Source organism: Mytilus galloprovincialis, chromosome 7, assembly GCF_965363235.1.
Source record: "Mytilus galloprovincialis chromosome 7, xbMytGall1.hap1.1, whole genome shotgun sequence".
In the NCBI taxonomy this organism is placed as follows: Eukaryota; Metazoa; Mollusca; class Bivalvia; order Mytilida; family Mytilidae; genus Mytilus; species Mytilus galloprovincialis.
The window spans coordinates 55,603,123-55,628,224 of record NC_134844.1 but is presented as its reverse complement, the minus strand read 5'-3'; the positions used below and the strand labels follow the sequence as shown (position 1 = coordinate 55,628,224).

Genomic DNA, 25,102 nt, shown 5'->3' with positions numbered 1-25,102 from the left:
AAATTGCCACTTACTAGTATTATTTACAATGAAAACATGGAAAGAGGAGTGCAAGGAGACGACGAGAAATGTAATATGTTGAAAAGTTAGTCTGATTTCTTTTTTAGAGGAGAAAGGTATTTCAATTCCGGAATTTGAAACAAGAATCAATGATTTGTCACTAGTAAGAAGATTTCGATCTGAAATGGTCATTTAGCATTAGTAACAAGATTTCAGTCTGAAACGGTTATTTAGCACTAGTAACAAGATTTCAGTCTGAAAAGATTATTAAGCACTTGTAACGAGCTTGATTTTAGTCTTGAAACGGTTATTTAGCACTAGTAACAAGATTTAAATCAGAAACGGTCATTAAGCACTAGTAACAAGATATCAGTCTGCAATGATCATTTAGCACCAGTTACAAGATGTCAATCTGAAACAGTCATTAAGCACTAGTAAGAAGATTTCAGTCTGAAACGGTCATTAAGCACTTGTAAACAGATTTCAGTCTGAAACGGTTATTTAGCACTAGTAACACGATTTCAACCAGAAACGATCATTTCGCACTAGTAACAAGCTTAAGATATCAGTCTGCAATGATCATTTAGCACTAGTACCAAGATTTCAGTCTGAAACGGTCATTAAGCACTAGTAAGAAGATGTCAGTCTGAAACGGTCATAAAACACTTGTAAATGGATTTTAGTCTGAAACGATCATTTTGCTCTGATCAAGTCTAAATCGACTGAATCTATCGAGAGAGATAGGTAATACAGTCCGTATCATTAAAAGGAAAAAGATGAAATCAAATTTTAGATCCTGATACGGAATAAGCTCGAGATGTCAAAATAATAAGTGATAATTCCCTACAAGGGGGTCTCATTGTGGGTTCTGATCCCGGATCCCGCTTACTGTTTTGTCATATTCCCGTATTCCGCTTATACTATGTACATATGCAATTATTATGGTAATTTCCCGTGTCCCGCCGCCAGACTTCATTCCCGTTTTCACGACACACTATTTTGACTTACGAGTGTCACGCATACAAAAAATCAGCAATCCCGCGTCACACTTATACTCCAATGAGACCCATCTAATACAGTATCAGTTTCCAGTTAGCTGAAAGACTACACAATTGTTGTAATAGTTTTTTATTTGTAAATGAGATACTAGTTGGTCGTTACCATCTAATCATAGGCCAATTGCGCTTTTAAGTTGTGGAGGAGAATAATGAGACGAGTTGTTTCTTAACAAGTCTATAATTACCTACTCAGAAGTAAGTTGGATTCACAACAACATTTCGTTCATGCAATACGTCATTTGCAAATCAACATTTTTTCACTAAGAATTGTCTTGGTTATTAGAAAAAATCTACAGAGGCTTCCACAACAGCAATGATAACATAGTATTCAGATTTTAATCAGATAAATTAAAAGCTGTACAATTACCTAATAAAATGAACACTGGAAATGAAACCGTATTCTGATATTAAAGCTTTGCCCTTACTTGATAAGATGTATATGAGACTTATGGGGGTCTCAAATGTGGTCTCAAACAGATCTATGAAAAGATATCCCATATTTATAGCACATCAATTTGTACACCACAAAGCCCTCAGTATTAACTTAAAACATAAATCTAAGTACATTATAATATATCTCTAAGGACATAGTTATCAAATAACGCTTGATACATTCTAAAAATATAATATTTAAAACAGTTATCAGATAGTTTAGATGCCGTGCCCTTACTTTATAAAATGTAAATAGTACTGGAACCATATTCTGATATGCAAAGCTGTTCCCTTACTTAGTCCGATGCCTCTGGGACAGCTCCACTGGAAGCCATACAGACACTTATGATTTATTCATTCACAATCACATTTATGAGAAGGTGTTTTCTACATGCTGTTCCTATATTTTGGCTATTTCATTAATTATGTCTGTTTAGTTCACGCATCATTGTAAATATAACGGAATTTGATAAGACTGTCGTTCAAAGTGAAAGGTTTAGCGCTAAAAAAAACCAGGTTTAATCCATCATGTTTTACATTTGAAAATGTCTGTACCAAGTCAGGAATATGAAAGTTTTTGTCCATTCGTTTTTGATGTGTTTTGTCATTTGATTGTGCCATGTGATAAGAAACTTTTCAATTCGATTTTTCTCGAGTTCATTACTTTTGTGATTTTACTTCTCACTTCATTCCTTAACAAAATACACAAGATACATTTCTATAGCATATCACTAGGAACATTTTAATAACATAATACAAGACGCAATCTGAATTTTGTAACTCTTAGTAATCAATCAGATGAACGATGTACACTTACTCAATAAAATGTACATTTGTCTGGAACCATATTCTGATATGTCAAGCTACACCCTTAGTCAATCTGATGTCAATGAGACAGCTAGGGTTCTCAAGCAGATCTATGTGAAGCTGAATCAATCTTATTGATTTGTACATTGTTATCGCAAAGCACTAACTACATTCTAATTTATTAACACTAGACACATTCTAATAACCTAGTATTAAAACTTCAACTAGTTGTATGAGAAGCTGTGCAGTTACTGAATAAAATGTAGATAATACGTGTACTGATACGCAAAGATGTGCCCTTACTTAGTCAGATGCATTTAAGACAGCTTAAGTACTTTCTTAAATATAACACCATTTACATAATGATAACATAGCACTATGTACTTTCTTATTAGATACCACTAGGTACATTATATTAACATAAGAATAAGTACAATCTTATTAGATACCCGTTTTCCACTAGGTACAATATAATAACATAGAATTCATTCTTTATTCAGATGAATGAGAAGCTGTACAATTACTTAATAAACTGTAGATTAGACTTGAACCTTTTTCTGATATACAAAGATGTGCCCTTACTCATTCAGATGCATTTAAGAGCTTTGGATCTCAAGCACATGTTTGAGCAAGCTTCACCCTAATAAGCCACACAGACACATATGATGTAACCTTTCTCAATCTTATGTATGAGAAGGTGTAGTATTACTTATTTCGTTAAAGATTTTGCAAGATACAGTCTTATAGCATAGCAATAAGTACGTTCTTATAACATAACACAAGAAAAGAAACATTCTGAACTTTATAGCTTTAGTACTCAATCAGATGAATAAAACAAACTTTACACGTACTCATTAAAACGTACATTCGTATAGCAAACCATTAAGTGCTTACTTTAGAACATAAGGTACATAATATTATCATAAGATTCAGTAGTCTTCTTAGATACCATTAGGTACAATAAAATAACATAGCATTTAAACCTTAATCAGATGAATGAGAACTTGTACAATTACTTCATCAACTGTAGATTAAACTGGAACCATATTCTGATAAGTTTGCAAAGCAGTGTACTTATTCACTCTGATGCATTTGAGACAATCTTAGGATCTCAGGCAGATGTGTGAGAAAACTTCACCCTAAGCTATACAGACACATATGTTGTATCCTTTCTCAATCTGATGTATGAGAAATCGAAGTTGTAATTTTACTTATTGTGTACAGATTTCGCAAGATACATTCTTATAGCATAGCACTAAGTACATTTTTATTTTATTTTTATCCTTATAACAATAAACATTCTAAACTTTATAGCTTTAGTTATCAATTAGATAAGTAAAAACTGTACACGTTCTCATTAAAACGTACATTATTATAGCAAAACACTAAGTTCTTACTTACAAACATAACACAAGGTACATTATATTACCAGAAGATTAAGTACATTTTTGTTAGAGACCACTAGCTACAATTAAATAACATAGCATTTAAACATTAATCCAATGAACGAGACCTGTACAGTTACCCAATAAACTATAGATTAGACTGGAACCGAATTCTAATATGTTTGCAAAACTGTGCCCTTTCTCACTCAGATGCATTTGAGACAATCTTTGGATTTCAGGCAGATGTTTGAAAAAGCTTAACACTAAGCCATACAGACACAAATCCTTTCTCGATCTTATGTATGAAAAGGTGTATTCTTACTTATTTCGTTAAAGATTTTGCAAGATACGTTCTTATAGCATAGCACTAATCTCATTCTTATAACATAACATAAGACATATTCTGAACTTTATAGCTTTAATGCTCAATTAGACGAATAAAAACCTGTACACGTACTCATTAAAACGTACATACTTATAGCAAAGCACTAAGTTCTTACTAAAAACATTACACAAAGTACATTAAATTATCAGAAATGTAAGTACATTCTTGTTAGATACCATTAGATACAATAAAATAACATAGCATTTAAACCTTAATCAGATGATTGAGAACTTGTACAATTACTCAATAAACTGTAGATTAGACTGGAACCATATTCTGATATGTTTGCAAAGCTGTGTCCTCTCTCATTCAGCTGCATTTGAGACAAGCTTGGGATCTCGGGCAGATGTGTGAGAAAGCTTCACCCGAAGCCATACAGACACATATGTTGTAATCTTTCTCAATCCTATGTATGAGAAGTTGTATTTGTACTTATTTTGTACAGATTTCGCAAGATACATTCTTATAGCATAGCACTAAGTACATTTTTATCTCGGAGAACTAAGTACAATCATATAACAAGACACATTCTGAATTTTATACTTCACTTCTCAATTAAATAAATAAAAACTGTACACGTATATCTTAAAACGTACATTCTTATAGCAAAACGCTGAGTTCTTACTTACAAACATAACACAAGGTATATTATATTACCAGAAGATTAAGTACATTTTAATTAGAGACCACTAGCTACAATTAAATAACATAGCATTTAAACATTAATCCGATGAATGAGACCTGTACAATTACCCAATAAACTATAGATTAGACTGGAACCAAATTGTAATATGTTTGCAAATCTGTGCCCTTACTCACTCAGATGCATTTGAAACAAGCTTGGGATTTCAGACAGATGTTTGAGAAAGCTTCACCCTAAGCCATACAGACACAAATAATGTATCCTTTCTCAATCTATTGTATGAGAAGGTGAATTCTTACTTATTTAGTTAAAAATTTTGCAAGATACATTCATATAGCATATCATTAAGAACATTCTTATAACATGACACATTCTGAACTTTATATTTTTAGTACTCATTCAAATGAATAAAAAACTGTACACGTGCCATTGAGACATATATGATGTATTCTTTCTCAATCTATTGTATAAGAAGGTGTATTCTTACTTATTTCGTTAAAGATTTTGCAAGATACATTCTTATAGCATAGCACTAAGTTCATTCTTATAACATAACATAAGACCTATTCTGAACTTTATAGCTTTAATACTCAATTAGACGAATAAAAAACTGTACACGTACTCATTTAAACGTACATTCTCATAGCAAAGCACTAAATTCTTACTGAAAAACATTACACAAAGTACATTATATTATCAGAAATGTAAGTACATTCTTGTTAGATTCCATTAGATACAATAAAATAACATAGCATTTAAACCTTAATCAGATGAATAAGAACTTGTACAATTACTCAATAAACTGTAGATTAGAATGGAACCATATTCTGATATGTTTGCAAAGCTGTGCCCTCTCTCATTCAGCTGCATTTGAGACAAGCTTGGGATCTCAGGCAGATGTGTGAGAAAGCTTCACCCTTGGCCATACAGACACATATGTTGTATCCTTTCTCAATCTTATGTATGAGAAGTTGTATTTGTACTTATTTTGTACAGATTTCGCAAGATACATTCTTATAGCATAGCACTAAGTACATTTTTATCTCAGAGAACTAAGTACAATCTTATAACAAGACACATTCGGAATTTTACACTTCACTTCTCAATTAAATAAATAAAAACTGTACACGTATATATTAAAACGTACATTCTTATAGCAAAGCACTTAGTTCTTACTTACAAACATAACACATGGTACATTATATTACCAGAAGATTTAGTACATTCTTGTTAGAGACCACTAGCTACAAATAAATAACATTGCATTTTAACATTAATCCGATGAATGAGACCTGTAAAATTACCCAATAAACTATAGATTAGACTGGAACCAAATTGTAATATGTTTGCAAAGCTGTGCCCTTTCTCACTCAGATGCATTTGAGACAATCTTTGGATTTCAGGCAGATGTTTGAAAAAGCTTAACACTAAGCCATACAGACACAAATCCTTTCTCGATCTTATGTATGAAAAGGTGTATTCTTACTTATTTCGTTAAAGATTTTGCAAGATACATACTTATAGCATATCATTAAGAACATTCTTATAACACGACACATTCTGAACTTTATATCTTAAGTACTCATTCAAATGAATAAAAAACTGTACACGTGCCATTGAGACATATATGATGTTTTCTTTCTCAATCTATTGTATAAGAAGGTGTATTCTTACTTATTTCGTTAACGATTTTGCAAGATACATTCTTATAGCATAGCACTAAGTGCATTCTTATAGCATAACATAAGACATTTTCTAAACTTTATAGCTTTAATACTCAATTAGACGAATAAAAAACTGTACACGTACTCATTAAAACGTACATTCTTATAGCAAAGCACTAAATTCTTACTTAAAAACATTACACAAAGTACATTATATTATCATAAATGTAAGTACATTCTTGTTAGATTCCATTAGATACAATAAAATAACATAGCATTTAAACCTTAATCAGATGAATAAGAACTTGTACAATTACTCAATAAACTGTAGATTAGAATGGAACCATATTCTGATATGTTTGCAAAGCTGTGCCCTCTCTCATTCAGCTGCATTTGAGACAAGCTTGGGATCTCAGGCAGATGTGTGAGAAAGCTTCACCCTAAGCCATACAGACACATATGTTGTATCCTTTCTCAATCTTATGTATGAGAAGTTGTATTTGTACTTATTTTGTACAGATTTCGCAAGATACATTCTTATAGCATAGCACTAAGTACATTTTTATCTCAGAGAACTAAGTACAATCTTATAACAAGACACATTCGGAATTTTACACTTCACTTCTCAATTAAATAAATAAAAACTGTACACGTATATATTAAAACGTACATTCTTATAGCAAAGCACTTAGTTCTTACTTACAAACATAACACAAGGTACATTATATTACCAGAAGATTTAGTACATTCTTGTTAGAGACCACTAGCTACAAATAAATAACATTGCATTTTAACATTAATCCGATGAATGAGACCTGTAAAATTACCCAATAAACTATAGATTAGACTGGAACCAAATTGTAATATGTTTGCAAAGCTGTGCCCTTTCTCACTCAGATGCATTTGAGACAATCTTTGGATTTCAGGCAGATGTTTGAAAAAGCTTAACACTAAGCCATACAGACACAAATCCTTTCTCGATCTTATGTATGAAAAGGTGTATTCTTACTTATTTCGTTAAAGATTTTGCAAGATACATACTTATAGCATATCATTAAGAACATTCTTATAACACGACACATTCTGAACTTTATATCTTAAGTACTCATTCAAATGAATAAAAAACTGTACACGTGCCATTGAGACATATATGATGTTTTCTTTCTCAATCTATTGTATAAGAAGGTGTATTCTTACTTATTTCGTTAAAGATTTTGCAAGATAGATTCTTATAGCAGAGCACTAAGTGCATTCTTATAGCATAACATAAGACATTTTCTAAACTTTATAGCTTTAATACTCAATTAGACGAATAAAAAACTGTACACGTACTCATTAAAACGTACATTCTTATAGCAAAGCACTAAATTCTTACTTAAAAACATTACACAAAGTACATTATATTATCATAAATGTAAGTACATTCTTGTTAGATACCATTAGATACAATAAAATAACATAGCATTTAAACCTTAATCAGATGAATGAGAACTTGTACAATTACTCAATAAACTGTAGATTAGAATGGAACCATATTCTGATATGTTTGCAAAGCTGTGCCCTCTCTCATTCAGCTGCATTTGAGACAAGCTTGGGATCTCAGGCAGATGTGTGAGAAAGCTTCACCCTAAGCCATACAGACACATATGTTGTATCCTTTCTCAATCTTATGTATGGGAAGTTGTATTTGAACTTATTTTGTACAGATTTTGCAAAATACATTCTTATGGCATAGCACTTAATACATTTTTATCTCAGAGAACTAAGTACAATCTTATAACAAGACACATTCGGAATTTTACACTTCACTTCTCAATTAAATAAATAAAAACTGTACACGTATATATTAAAACGTACATTCTTATAGCAAAGTACTAAGTTCTTACTTACAAACATAACACAAGGTACATTATATTACCAGAAGATTTAGTACATTCTTGTTAGAGACCACTAGCTACAATTAAATAACATTGCATTTTAACATTAATCCGATGAATGAGACCTGTAAAATTACCCAATAAACTATAGATTAGATTGGAACCAAATTGTGATATGTTTGCAAAGCTGTGCCCTTTCTCACTCAGATGCATTTGAGACAATCTTTGGATTTCAGGCAGATGTTTGAAAAAGCTTAACACTAAGCCATACAGACACAAATCCTTTCTCGATCTTATGTTGTTACTTATTTCGTTAAAGATTTTGCAAGATACATACTTATAGCATATCATTAAGAACATTCTTATAACACGACACATTCTGAACTTTATATCTTAAGTACTCATTCAAATGAATAAAAAACTGTACACGTGCCATTGAGACATATATGATGTTTTCTTTCTCAATCTATTGTATAAGAAGGTGTATTCTTACTTATTTCGTTAAATATTTTGCAAGATACATTCTTATTGCATAGCACTAAGTGCATTCTTATAGCATAACATAAGACATATTCTAAACTTTATAGCTTTAATACTCAATTAGACGAATATAAAACTGTACACGTACTCATTAAAACGTACATTCTTATAGCAAAGCACTAAATTCTTACTTAAAAACATTACACAAAGTACATTATATTATCATAAATGTAAGTACATTCTTGTTAGATACCATTAGATACAATAAAATAACATAGCATTTAAACCTTAATCAGATGAATGAGAACTTGTACAATTACTCAATAAACTGTAGATTAGAATGGAACCATATTCTGATATGTTTGCAAAGCTGTGCCCTCTCTCATTCAGCTGCATTTGAGACAAGCTTGGGATCTCAGGCAGATGTGTGAGAAAGCTTCACCCTAAGCCATACAGACACATATGTTGTATCCTTTCTCCATCTTATGTATTGGAAGTTGTATTTGTACTTATTTTGTACAGATTTTGCAAAATACATTCTTATAGCATAGCACTAAGTACATTTTTATCTCAGAGAACAAAGTACAATCTTATAACAAGACACATTCGGAATTTTACACTTCACTTCTCAATTAAATAAATAAAAACTGTACACGTATATATTAAAACGTACATTCTTATAGCAAAGTACTAAGTTCTTACTTACAAACATAACACAAGGTACATTATATTACCAGAAGATTTAGTACATTCTTGTTAGAGACCACTAGCTACAATTAAATAACATTGCATTTTAACATTAATCCGATGAATGAGACCTGTAAAATTACCCAATAAACTATAAATTAGACTGGAACCAAATTGTAATATGTTTGCAAAGCTGTGCCCTTTCTCACTCAGATGCATTTGAGACAATCTTTGGATTTCAGGCAGATGTTTGAAAAAGCTTAACACTAAGCCATACAGACACAAATCCTTTCTCGATCTTATGTTCTTACTTATTTCGCTAAAGATTTTGCAAGATACATACTTATAGCATATCATTAAGAACATTCTTATAACACGACACATTCTGAACTTTATATCTTAAGTACTCATTCAAATGAATAAAAAACTGTACACGTGCCATTGAGACATATATGATGTATTCTTTCTCAATCTATTGTATAAGAAGGTGTATTCTTACTTATTTCGTTAAAGATTTTGCAAGATACATTCTTATAGTAAAGCACTAAGTTCTTACTTACAAACATACCACAAGGTACATTATATTACCAGAAGCTTTAGTACATTCTAGTTAGAGACCACTAGCTACAATTAAATAACATTGCATTTTAACATTAATCCGATGAATGAGACCTGTACAATTACCCAATAAACTATAGATTAGACTGGAACCAAATTGTAATATGTTTGCAAAGCTGTGCCCTTACTCACTCAGATGCATTTGAAACAAGCTTGGGATTTCAGGCAGATGTTTGAGAAAGCTTCACCCTAAGCCATACAGACACAAATGATGTATCCTTTCTAAATCTTATGTATGAGAAGGTGAATTCTTACTTATTTCGTTAAAGATTTTGCAAGATACATTCTTATAGCATATCATTAAGAACATTCTTATAACACGACACATTCTGAACTTAATATCTTTAGTACTCATTCAAATGAATAAAAAACTGTACACGTGCCATTGAGACATATATGATGTATTCTTTCTCAATCTATTGTATAAAAAGGTGTATTCTTACTTATTTCGTTAAAGATTTTGGAAGATACAGTCTTATAGCATAGCACTAAGTTCATTCTTATAACATAACATAAGACATATTCTAAACTTTATAGCTTTAATACTCAATTAGCCGAATAAAAAACTGTACACGTACTCATTAAAATGTACATTCTTATAGCAAAGCACTAAATTCTTACTTAAAAACATTACACAAAGTACATTATATTATCAGAAATGTAAGTACATTCTTGTTAGATACCATTAGATACAATAAAATAACATAGCATTTAAACCTTAATCAGATGAATGAGAACTTGTACAATTACTCAATAAACTGTAGATTAGAATGGAACCATATTCTGATATGTTTGCAAAGCTGTGCACTCTCTCAATCATCTGCATTTGACACACGCTTGGGATCTCAGGCAGATGTGTGAGAAAGCTTCACCCTAAGCCATACAGACACATATGTTGTATCCTTTCTCAATCTTATGTATGAGAAGTTGTATTTGTACTTATTTTGTACAGATTTCGTAAGATGCATTCTTATAGCATAGCACTAAATACATTTTTATCTCAGAGAACTAAGTACAATCTTATAACAAGACACATTCGGAATTTTAAACTTCACTTCTCAATTAAATAAATAAAAACTGTACACGTATATATTAAAACGTACATTCTTATAGCAAAGCACTAAGTTCTTACTTACAAACATAACACAAGGTACATTATATTACCAGAAGATTTAGTACATTCTTGTTAGAGACCACTAGCTACAATTAAATAACATTGCATTTTAACATTAATCCGATGAATGAGACCTGTAAAATTACCCAATAAACTATAGATTAGACTGGAACCAAATTGTGATATGTTTGCAAAGCTGTGCCCTTTCTCACTCAAATGCATTTGAGACAATCTTTGGATTTCAGGCAGATGTTTGAAAAAGCTTAACACTAAGCCATACAGACACAAATCCTTTCTCGATCTTATGTTCTTAGTTATTTCGTTAAAGATTTTGCAAGATACATACTTATAGCATATCATTAAGAACATTCTTATAACACGACACATTCTGAACTTTATATCTTAAGTACTCATTCAAATGAATAAAAAAACTGTACACGTGCCATTGAGACATATATGATGTTTTCTTTCTCAATCTATTGTATAAGAATGTGTATTCTTACTTATTTCGTTAAAGATTTTGCAAGATACATACTTATAGCATATCATTAAGTACATTCTTATAACACGACACATTCTGAACTTTATATCTTAAGTACTCATTCAAATGAATAAAAAACTGTACACGTGCCATTGAGACATATATGATGTATTTTTTCTCAATCTATTGTATAAGAAGGTGTATTCTTACTTATTTCGTTAAAGGTTTTGCAAGATACATTCTTATAGCACAGCACTAAGTTCATTCTTATAACATAACATAAGACATATTCTAAACTTTATAGCTTTAATACTCAATTAGACGAATAAAAAACTGTACACGTACTCATTAAAACGTACATTCTTATAGCAAAGCACTAAACTCTTACTTAAAACATTACACAAAGTACATTATATCATCAGAAATGTAAGTACATTCTTGTTAGATACCATTAGATACAATAAAATAACATATGCATCTTATGTATGAGAAGTTGTATTTGTACTTATTTTGTACAGATTTCGCAAGATACATTTTTATAGCACAGCAATAAGTACATTTTTATCTCAGAGAACTAAGTACAATCTTATAACAAGACACATTCTGAATTTTATACTTCACTTCTCAATTAAATAAATAAAAACTGTACACGTATATATCTTAAAAAGTACATTCTTATAGCAAAACACTAAGTTCTTACTTACAAACATAACACAAGGTACATTATATTACCAGAAGATTTAGTACATTCTTGTTAGAGACCACTAGCTACAATTAAATAACATAGCATTTAAACATTAATCCGATGAATGAGACCTGTACAATTACCCAATAAACTATAGATTAGACTGGAACCAAATTGTAATATGTTTGCAAAGCTGTGCCCTTACTCATTCAGCTGCATTTGAAACAAGCTTGGGATTTCAGGCAGATGTTTGAGAAAGCTTCACCCTAAGCCATACAGACACAAATGATGTATCCTTTCTAAATCTTATGTATGAGAAGGTGAATTCTTACTTATTTCGTTAAAGATTTTGCAAGATACATTCTTATAGCATATCATTAAGAACATTCTGATAACACGACACATTCTGAACTTTATATCTTTAGTACTCATTCAAATGAATAAAAAACTGTACACGTGCCATTGAGACATATATGATGTATTCTTTCTCAATCTATTGTATAAGAATGTGTATTCTTACTTATTTCGTTAAAGATTTTGCAAGATACATTCTTATAGCATAGCACTAAGTTCATTCTTATAACATAACATAAGACATATTCTAAACTTTATAGCTTTAATACTCAATTAGCCGAATAAAAAACTGTACAGCACTCATTAAAACGTACATTCTTATAGCAAAGCACTAAATTCTTACTTAAAAACATTACACAAAGTACATTATATTATCAGAAATGTAAGTACATTCTTGTTAGATACCATTAGATACAATAAAATAACATAGCATTTAAACCTTAATCAGATGAATGAGAACTTGTACAATTACTCAATAAACTGTAGATTAGAATGGAACCATATTCTGATATGTTTGCAAAGCTGTGCCCTCTCTCATTCAGCTGCATTTGAGACAAGCTTGGGATCTCAGGCAGATGTGTGAGAAAGCTTCACCCTAAGCCATACAGACACATATGTTGTATCCTTTCTCAATCTTATGTATGAGAAGTTGTATTTGTACTTATTTTGTACAGATTTCGCAAGATACATTCTTAAAGCATAGCACTAAGTACATTTTTATCTCAGAGAACTAAGTACAATCTTATAACAAGACACATTCGGAATTTTACACTTCACTTCTCAATTAAATAAATAAAAACTGTACACGTATATATTAAAACGTACATTCTTATAGCAAACCACTAAGTTTTTACTTACAAACATAACACAAAGTACATTATATTACCAGAAGATTTAGTACATTCTTGTTAGAGACCACTAGCTACAATTAAATAACATTGCATTTTAACATTAATCCGATGAATGAGACCTGTAAAATTACTCAATAAACTATAGATTAGACTGGAACCAAATTGTAATATGTTTGCAAAGCTGTGCCCTTTCTCACGCAGATGCATTTGAGACAATCTTTGGATTTCAAGCAGATGTTTGATAAAGCTTAACACTAAGCCATACAGACACAAATCCTTTCTCGATCTTATGTTCTTTCTTATTTCGTTAAAGATTTTGCAAGATACATTCTTATAGCATATCATTAAGAACATTCTTATAACACGACACATTCTGAACTTTATATCTTTAGTACTCATTCAAATGAATAAAAAACTGTACACGTGCCATTGAGACATATATGATGTATTCTTTCTCAATCTATTGTAAACAAGGTATTAAATAAAACTGGAAATCAACATCAATTCTAGAAAACCTCCATTTCTTCTTACCTCTTAATTTCATGGTGTTAGTTCAATTATTTTTTAATTTGATGTAATTACCTTTTTTTTCTGTTTAGTTGTTTTTTTTTCATATTCAACCTATTAATTATGTTTTACATACATATTGTGCATTATAACTTACCTTAGGAAATAAATTGCAAAACTTGATAGTATGGCTTAACCTTTTCATGATTTGTAAACATGAAAACTTAGAAACTAAGCTTACTCCATGCATGCATGGACGAAGGTAACTAACGTTAACTTAGTCCATGCATGCATGGACTAACACAACAGACTTAGTCCATGCATGCATGCACTAAGGCAACTAACCCTAACTTAGTCCATGCTTGCATTGACTAACACAACAAACTTAGTCCATGCATGCATGGACGAAGGCAACTAAAATTAACTTTTTTAAAGTTTAAAAAATTTATAAATGCAAAATATTTCAAAAAAATAAAATTTTTCAAAACTTAAAAAAAAAAAATTAAATATTTTAAAAACATTTTCTTTTAAAATTTAATTCTTATAAAAAAAAAAATGAAAAAAACATGAAAAATTTACAAAATTATTTTTTTCCAAAATGCTGAAAAAAGTTTAAATTCCATTTTTTTTTTCAAAATTAAACAAAAAGAAGAAAAACATGGTTAATTATCACCACCAGATATAGGTACCCTTGGATATAGGTATAAATGCCACATGAGAATATTCACGTCTGGCAAAAGATTAGAATGTGTTCACATTTCATTTCAATGGTAAAAACTCTTCACTGAACAGATCAGTTGGAGACGGTCAGTTGGAGGTGATTTGTTAAACATAACCTGGACAGAAGCTGCAATTAGTTCCTGAAAGTTCCTAATCATTTAGTAGTGGTAAGTGTTATTTTAGTTTGTTGTTATTATATCTGTAATAAACATGTTTTGTTGCACTATGATTTTTGCCTTTGTCTCAATAGCAGCTAACTTTTTGTATATATTGTACATGTACATGCATTTAGTCGTCAAATCATCAACCCAACAATGTAAGATCTGTAAATTTGCTTTCACAAATTTTTTGTTCTTCCCATGCCGGGATTCTAATCCATGCTACTGAGATATTGTGACACCAAATCTGTACAATTTTTAAACACCAGAGAAGAGCAGATGATTTAAACACATTTGTGTAATTTAGCATTATATAAGATGTTCTTGTGTCTAATGTTATTATTGCAGTTTGAGCATTCAAAAACATATTCATTATGTCCACTGGTTGTGTTTGGCTGCTGTCTGCCATATTAAATGGATTTCCTTTTTTTGTTATTTGCTTAAATTTGTCTATTAGCTTTCTCTTTTGAAATTAAAAGAAAACAGTTCACAAATTAGGTGTGCTGGGCTTATTTTAATTAACCTTCATCAGAAACATACAAACAAAAATTTGACAGCAAATGATGTAGATACCATTATCTTGGGACTTAATAAGCCCATGTAAATCTTTAAATTAAGGCTTTTGCTTATTGTTGAAGACTTCAGGTGACCTGTACTTGTTTACATCAGTGCCCTATTATGCAGGGCTAGTAGTTGTCTCAATTGCAATCATTCCATGTATCCTTGCTTTTGTATCATTTAAAGACTTCAATTCTTAAATCATTTAAGTTAAAACATTTTAATTTCAAAACATTCAACAGATATTTCCAAATAACAAATTTTGTAAACAACAGATATAATTGGTAACTGGTAATTATTTTACAGTCAATATGTTTTTATATTTATCAAGAGGCATCATAATCATGTTCATTAAATTCTTTCCTTGTCAGACTATTACTGATCTCAAAACCAGTGTTAATTGCAAGTAGCTTTTAGTTTCTAGTAGTACTATTTTGATAAGATGTGTAATTTTTCGTCATTTCTTTTGATGTTCTGTCATAATCAGTCAGACTATTTCACATGTTGAACTTTACTCACAATTATATTTCATCTGTAAATGCTAAATTATGCAACTTCTAATGCAGGGAGACATGAGGGTTACTAATTTTTTAAATGTATAACTAGTTTTTATCTAATACAGTATATCTTTTAATATCAAAATAAAAATAAATAAAACTGAGTATTTAATAACAATATTTATTTGCAATTTTTTTCGTTTTCCGTTATCTAACTTTAGTTTGCCTCAACTAAATGTTATGAAACTTATAAATCTAGGAAATTTATAGAACATATTGTTGTTAATTGACCATGTTGATTTGCCATAATTTATCACATTCACACATATTCATTGCAAAAACATCTTCTTTTTCATAAGTGTCTACAGGAGCTTGTGTTTCTGTATCTTTTCTTTAAAGAATCATCATGATAGCTTCTGTTCCCTTCACATTCGAGACATAAATGAGATCTTCAGGAAAATATCTACTCCTTATATCTTAATCTGAAAAAACAAAACAAAAAATATGCTTTGACATAGTTTGACATATTTTTACAAGATTGTACATACTGAAATGTCTTGCCTGCTTTATGGTCATGATTGAACTTTCTGTTGCATGTTTCAATCTGAAGAATATACCACAATTAGTTCCTAAAACATATACACATGACTAAATTTTTCTTCCAACATGATTTTTATTTATTTACTAATCAAGGTGAGAGTAGACAATGAAAAGTAGATAAACATATATAGATTACCGTAGCTTCTCAACTTTAATTTGATATCAACAAAATGTATTGTGGCAATTTCTCAGACTCAAATATCAGTGGTGGATCCAAGGGGAGGGTTCCGGTGGTTGGAACCCCCTATTTTTGAGACGATCAATGCACTTGAATGGAGACATATAGTTTGAACCCCCCCTTTAGAAATGTCTGGATTCACCCCTGAATATAAAACAGGTTACCCAATCATCACAGTTGGTTGACCATTATGGATAAACCATTTCACAGATGATATCGGATGTTTCTTACTTCGTACCTACAATCCCCTTTCCTTTTAATGAATGTGACCTACCGAAATAGACTATATACCAAGTTTGTAATAACATGTGCAACACGAAGGGATCCACATGTGGAGCAGGATCTGCTTACCCTTCTGGAGACCCTGAGATCACCCCCAGTTTTTGGTGGGGTTTGTGTGGCTCAGTTTTTAGTTTTTAATGTTGTTTCTAGTGTACTATTAATTGTCTGTTTGTCTTTTTCATTTTTAGCCATGGCGTTGTCAGTTTATTTTCGATTTATGAGTTTGAATGTTGCTATGGTATATTTCACCCCTCTTTTTTTTAACAGGAGGTTAATAAGCTGTAATTAGCAATGGATGTTAGTAGCCATTTAATTCTTTTAAATTAAAACTAGTCTGAAGTACTGAACCATGTTTGATTGAAATATTTGTAGATGCTATAATGACACACTTTTTCAAACATCAGTAACAGTTATAATCATACCTTTGCTGACTTCAGCATTTGGTTATGTCTTCAGTTTCTTTTCTCATCTGTCATAGTATCAATATTATATATGTAGCATACCACCATCTTGATGCATTCTGTATTACAAATAGTTACTCAACAGTTTTATCGTAGCAATCTTTTGGTGTTTTTTTTTTATCAGGAACTACATGTTCTATATTCTGGAAATCTTACAATGCATGGAAAAGCTGAAATTGTAAATTAGGTAAATAAATTTTAATTAATATGAAACGACACAATCAGCTTTTTTAATGATAAATGTGTACTAAGTTTCAAATTGATTGGACTTCATCAAAAACTACCTTGACTAAAAAAACTTTAACCTGAAACTGAGGGAACACTTTTAATTTCTATGTTCAGTGAACCATAAATTGGGGTCAAAAGTCTTTAATTTTGTTTTAAAATAAGAAAGATCATATCATAAGGAACATTTGTACTAAGTTTTAAGTTGATTGGACTTCAGCTTCATCAAAAACTATCCTGACCAAAAACATTAACCTGAAGTGGGAAGAATGGATGGACAGACAAACAAACAGACGAAAGGACGCACAGACTAGAAAACATAATGCTTCTCTACTATTGTAGGTAGGGCATAAAAATTCATAAAAGAACTAGCAAAAAAGGCACCAACAAAAAGAAACAAATCTAAAGTTATTGTCCATTAACCAGGTTACCCTTGTTTTTCCCCTTTTGTTGCTCCTAATTCATAAACAGATTGAGTCATAACTCCAATATTCCAACCCTAACTATCCTTTGGAGTTTTGTGGTGTGGAAACTTCAGGAAATTCTATAAACTGTTCTACAAATTATTGTCTGGACAATAGGAAATTGATTATTTGGGCCCTTTTATACCCCTTTTTCCTACACCAAAGGGACCATAAATTAACCCCCAAATCAATCCAAACCTTCCTTTTTGTGGTTTCAAACTTCAAAGATTTATATTTACTTATGCTAAAACTATTGGAAGTTATATATGTTGGTAAATTTCAAAATCACATCTTTAAGGTGGTACCCAACACTTGAACTAAAATTAATTTGGCTCGTTTAATTTTCTTAAAATTTGGACAAAGTATTTACTTTGACCCTTTGACAAAAATATAAAAATTTAAATTTTTTTGAACCAACCGTTTTATCAGAAAAATTACACTGGTTATATAGCAGTTTGACAAACACTCATTTTGATCATTGAAAAGCTTAATATCCCTTTAACAACACAACATAATTAAAACGTTTAGCTGACTTTACAGAGTTATCTCCCTGTAGTGTTAGGTACCACCTTAAAAGTTGTGTGAAATAATTCAAATATAACCTTTGGATTACCTCCCTTACACAGCTTTCAAATTGTCTTGACTAAAAATTTAAATTTGTTTGATCCAACCGTTTTATCAGAAAAATTACACTGGTTATATAGCAGTTTGACAAACACTCATTTTGATCATTGAAAAGCTTAATATCCCTTTAACAACACAACGTAATTAAAACGTTTAGCTGACTTTACAGAGTTATCTCCCTGTAGTGTTAGGTACCACCTTAAAAGTTGTGTGAAATAATTCAAATATAACTTTTGGATTACCTCCCTTACACAGCTTTCAAATTGTCTTGACTAAAAATTTAAATTTTTTTTAACCAACCGTTTTATCAGAAAAATTACACTGGTTACATAGCAGTTTGACAAACACTCATTTTGATCATTGAAAAGCTTAATATCCCTTTAACAACACAACGTAATTAAAACGTTTAGCTGACTTTACAGAGTTATCTCCCTGTAGTGTTAGGTACCACCTTAATTGTTCCATATTTAAAAAATGTCGTGTATTCCTTCAGAATAAATTTAATTAGATGCCGAGGACACTCATGACCAATAATTCCCTAGCTCTGACTGACTTCAAGCTAAATAAAGATAATGAAAAATTAACTGTAATTACAAATGTACATGCCTCAAATTCTATCAAAAGATTGTTAAAATTATTAACTAAATTTCATTAATTATCTTTATAATTGTCTTGATTATCCTTTAACCAGAAAAATTATTGTTTTTCATCTTTTTTGCCCCTTATTCATAAATGGTTTTATCTATACCCTCAGCCAATCCTAACCATCCCATAGTAGTATAGAGTAAAAAGTAAAAACACAAAAATACCGAACTCCGAGGAAAATTCAAAAAGGAAAATCCAAAATCAAAAGGCAAAATCAAAAGTCCAAACACATCAAACGAATGGATAACAACTGTCATATTCCTGACTTGGTACAGGCATTGGGGTATAATTTCAGAAAGATCATACACTTTTACACAAGTCATTAACTTAAAACTACAAAAATGCTTGTGTTTGGCAAACCATTCTTGACTGTTTGCCCCATAACCCTAAAAATAAATTCCAACCTTCTTCTTATAATTTTTAACATTGTGGTACAATTTCAGAGGAATTGAAATACTTATACACAACTTATTGTCCTGAAACTAGATAAATGCTTGTTTTGGTCCCCTTATCCTAAACCTTAGGGACCATAACCCCCAATATCAATCTCAAGCTTCCTTTTGTTGTTTTAAACATTGTGTTAAATTTCTATTCATTTCTATTAACATGATTAACTTATACTAAAGTTATTATCTGGAAACCATCCGTCTTGGAACAATGCTCAGCTGACCACAAAGACGATGTGATACCAATATAATTATATGATTGCAAAAATTTTATGGTTGTATAAAAAGGTATTCTAGACTTTAAACTAGAGGCTCTAAAGAACCTGTGTCGCTCACCTTGGTCTACATGTATGTGAATATTAAACAAAGGAAGCAGATGGATTCATGACAAAATTGTGTTTTGGTGATGGTGATGTGTTTGTACATCTTACTTTACTGAACATGCTTGCTGCTTAAAATTATCTCTATATATAATGAACTTGACCCAGTAGTTTTAGTGGAAAATGTTAGTAAAAATTTACAAATTTTATGAAAATTGTTAAAAATTGACTATAAAGGACAATAACTCCATAGGGGATAAATTGACCTTGTTGACCATTTCGGTCATGTTGAATTATTTGTAAATCTTTCTTTGCTGAACATTATTGCTGTTTACAGTTTATCTCTATCTATAATAATATTAAAGATAAAAACCAAAAACAGCAAAATTTCCTTAAAATTACTAATTCAGGGGCAGCAACCCAACAATGGGTTGTCTGATTCATCTGAAAATTTCAGGTCAGATAGATCTTCACCTGTTAAACAATTATACCAATTATACCCTTGTCAGATATATGCTCTAAATGCTTTGGTTTTTGAGTTATAAGCCAAAAACTGTATTTTACCCCTATGTTCTATTTTTAGCCATGGCGGCCATCTTGGCTGGTTGGCCGGGTCATCTGACATATTTTTTAAACAAGATACCACAATGATGATTGTGGCCAAGTTTGGTTTAATTTGGCCCAGTAGTTTCAGAGTTCTGGAAGATTTTTGTAAAGGTAACAACGCCGGATGCAAAGTGATGGGAAAAGCTCACTAGGCCCTTTGGGCTAGGTGAGCTAAACATTACTTTTTTCTAGTTTATAACTGAGTGAAGGCAATATCATATATACCCAATAAATCATCAAATTCGAAACATATTTCTATGTTGATTAAAATGAAGCTTTTTATTATTTGATGCAAATTTTATGTTCGGAGAGCATTCTACAGCTATTTTCCAGTATTCATTTAGGAATTACTTGATCATTAAAAAAGCGGTGTTTAAAATATAATACAGGGGACTCATATTCATTTTAACTTTATTTCGTGCTGCTACTTTTGATTTTACACAGTTAAGATGGCTCAGACTTATTCAAAGTCTCTATCAGAATGCCGTATTATTTTAATCTTTACAAAGAGTACCTCAAATTTGTCGAAAAAAAGGGGTTCCAGACCATTTAAGCTCAAAATTTTACTTTAAATAGGTACAAGCATGTTAAAGGGACCATTTTCAATGAAATGATAGGGAAAATAGAGGTGCTGACATATTTTTATGGGATATCAAATAAAAACTGTCTGTGACACCTCAGGTGTGACCTGGTCCAAATCTGTAATGTACAAAGCTGAAATATAGCTTCAAATATTAAGCAAATACAAGGACTTATATACATGTATGCGTCCCTGGCAAATACAAGGGTCACCAATAAGGAAAAATAAAAATTTTGCCTTAAAACCCAAATTTTGGCGGGAAAATGGTAAAATTGGGTGAAATGTCAATTTGAGCCTTTAGCAGACCTGCACAGAAATTGCTAACAAAACCACATAGAAGCACATTTCAGAGATGCAAGTAAAGAATTGTATAGCTTAAAATTTATAAAAAAACATAAATATTTAAAAGTTTTTAGGAAAGTTAATTGTTCAATAACATGTAAATTATTCTCACTGATTTTTGTGATAATTGTCTTTTGATGGATCAATAATAAAAAAAACAAACTTTTTGTTTTGATTTATAAGCTAGTAGTCAGCTTGGAATTAATAAAAACAATGATGTCATGGATGTACGAACTGTAAATCACGAAAACAGGAATTTAATACAAGGATTTACAAGTTCGTTTTAAATTACATTTTGTATATATTCTGAGACTTGTATTAAAAAACAAATTATTTTGTTAAAAAATAGCAATGAAGATAAATTAAAACATTGTACTCCAGTGTTCTACTATCATGACAGTGACTAAGCAAATAGGGGAAATAATAAATTGGTTGTGGCAATACAAAAATTCAGCAAATTTTTCAACAAACTTTAACATGTAATGTTCAAATAATTAACATTATGCAACTGGAGTACAAAAAAAAAATCAGAGCAAATTGATCCAGGGCGAACAAGTACAAGTGTGAGTGATAAATTTGTCCTGGTAAAATATGTCAGGGCGGACAAATATTACTATATAGTATAAAAAGTCCATGGTTACAGAATTTACTAGTATATATTTAGTCCGATATTAGTTATACTATTATGTCCCCAGACAAATTTTCCTAGGTAATCATGTCCTATAAAATCCTATAAAAGATTCAATTACTTGCATTTGCAAATTTAAATCTTATGTTTTAGTAATGTTTAAGAGTCACATAGTTAAATTTTTGATAAAATTTATGTCCCCAGACTATTAATTTTCCCACAAAGTCATGTCCATGTCATTAGAAGGTCCGAGACCACCATTGTCGTCCCTTGATTTTCGTTGTTCACAAATATAGTCCCTAGTGTTGACAGTGGATTACTTGCCATTAATTTTTATACCCCTTCCAAATTTATTTCTCCATGTTCAATGCCTCAAATTAAAAGTATGGGAATGAAATTACACTGTAAAAAAATTTGGGTCCAGCTGAAAAAGGTTGAAAATGATCACTTTGGAAGCTGTAAAAAGATTTCAAGACGCCCTAAACATAAAATTGTCCATATTTTGAGTTAGAGGCGATGAAGTTTTCTATAAATTTGATATAATTTGTCCCAAAAGTAGTACAACACACTGTAAAAGTTTCTTTGAGAAAGCGCAGGTGGGATTTTTTTTATTTTCATTTATGTTCTAAAAGAAATGCACTACAAATTAATTGTGTTCTCGGACCAGAAGTCCTAGGTTCAATGTCTATGCCTTTAATTTTTAAAAGTGAATATGAATGTAATATGTTTTAACATTGTAATAGACAAAAGAAAGAGTTGTGTATCAATCTGTTACAGCTAATTTCCTAAAGCATGTAGAGCAAGACTTAAGTTAGCTTGCTTGCTTTGTATTTAAATTGTACACTCATTAGGATAATATCCAATTAAATTCAAATATTAAATATACAGGTTAAACTATGCCTATATATATATATATAAAGATGACCATCATGTCAATCTTATTAACAAAGCTTGTATAAACAATTATACAAACAAAGAAGGCAAGCCAACCAAAGTTTTGCATTACATGCATTAGGAAATTAGCTGTAAATAAAATTTGTCTCCAGACTAATTTTCCTAGGAAATCATGTCCATGTCATATTTTCCTAGAAAATCATGTCCATGTCATTAGTATTGAATTCCTAGGTAAAAATGTCCTAGTCCAAATAATTATGACAGCTTGAAAGGCTATTATATTTTTTTTCTTTGAAGCCTTACTTCGACGAACTAAGTAAGGCGTCAAAGAAAAAAAATATAAAAGCCTTTCAACTTACAAGACGTCATAATTTGACGAAGTAAGGCGTTAAAGAAAAAAAATATAATAGCCTATCAAGACGTCATAATTATTTGGACTAAAAATGTCCATGTCTTTTATTATAAAAAATGTTATAAGCAAAGGAAACTGAATATTTATGTTTTTAATAATTAGGTTAATAAGGAAATATTCTTCATTTTTATTGGAAAAAAATTTCTTCTATCATGTCTATTTTCCAATCTTATCTATAAAAAAAAAAATCTTCTATTTTAAATATATTTTATGATACAAAAAAACTATTAGAAAAACAAGTCTTGTGACATATTTTCCTAGGAAAACAAGTTACAAACATAAATTACTAGCTATGGACTGATTTTCCTAGAAACATTTGTCCTCAGGGACTTTAATTCCTAGTATTAAAAATCATGGACATGGACTTAATTTATAATTAACTAGGAAAAAAAGTCTGGAGGACAAATTTTACAACTGGACTAAATTTACTGTTACACTATTCCAACTAATACACCTTATCGCTAATCCCGGCTAAGCGTGCCGCTTGAACTTTTGACGTCAACAACAATCACTTTTCCATTGTGGCGTCAGATATTTTGTTTTATGACGTCAACATTTTAAGGGAACCTGTGTGAAATCGAGCAATGGCAGATAAATAGCGATAAGGTGTATTATGACGTCTGGCCAGACGTCACAATTATTTGGACTACTGTTACACTAGGACCACAGGCACTAGACGTTCCCCCCTTTTATTAATTTCTTGATTAGCTACTGTCACGGTGTATTTGCATATACAGAAGAATTCTAGAGTTTTGTATCACTTTGACAGTCAAATCCTGACACAGTAGTCAGTAGCCCAACTGAGACCAGAGTATACCATTTTTATTCATGAGTTATGATCAGTATCAGATATAAATGAGGGGGAGGACAGGGATAAGGGAGACATGGAGAAAGGAGGTAGGAGAAAGGGGTGGGAGAAAGGGGGTAGGAGAAAGGAGAGGAAGGTTGGGAAAAAGGAGAAGTTGGAGAAAAAAATAAAATATGAAAAAATAAAATATCTCTCTTTTTTCCGGTAAATTAAAAAAAAAATAAAATAAGGAGAAGAGGGGTAGGAGAAAGGAGAAAAGGGGTGGGAGAAGGAAAAAGAGTACCCCCCTGTCCTCCCCATCATAAATGCATTTTCAGATCCTTTTTTCGCTTGTTCTATTAAAATCTTACCACGTAAATTCCTTAACTCTCTTTTTTATTTAATTGAATGTTGATTTTGTTTGCCTCAAAACAAACTGTTTTTCCTGTGAATAATTTTCAATCTCCTTGCTTCTAGTATGAACAATTTGCAAATCATCTTTGACAGACGACGCGAGCACGAATCGCAATCTGTCAACAAAGTTCTAAATGCACATAAAAATAGTCCGCTGTCGAGTTTTAATTTGATTTAGAATGACAAGACATTTCATCGTTCTTTGTAGAACAAACCATGATATCAATACACGT

The 25,102-nt window shown here is 31.0% G+C and overlaps 1 long non-coding RNA gene across 3 annotated transcripts in view; it reads right to left on the bottom strand.

The window, feature by feature from the left end:
• Positions 1-16,122: 16,122 nt before the first annotated feature.
• The window catches only part of LOC143083322 (uncharacterized), a 28,826-nt gene continuing 19,846 nt past the window's right edge, over positions 16,123-25,102 (bottom strand). For 2 of the 3 annotated variants that reach the window (XR_012980638.1, XR_012980637.1), the window contains exons 2-3: positions 17,444-17,652; positions 16,123-16,443 (exon numbers count right to left, since the gene is read on the bottom strand). This is a non-coding gene — a long non-coding RNA (uncharacterized LOC143083322). Of the gene's footprint in view, positions 16,444-17,443; positions 17,653-24,826; positions 24,932-25,102 lie in introns of those variants that run through there. The other variant, XR_012980636.1, reaches the window with a different exon arrangement.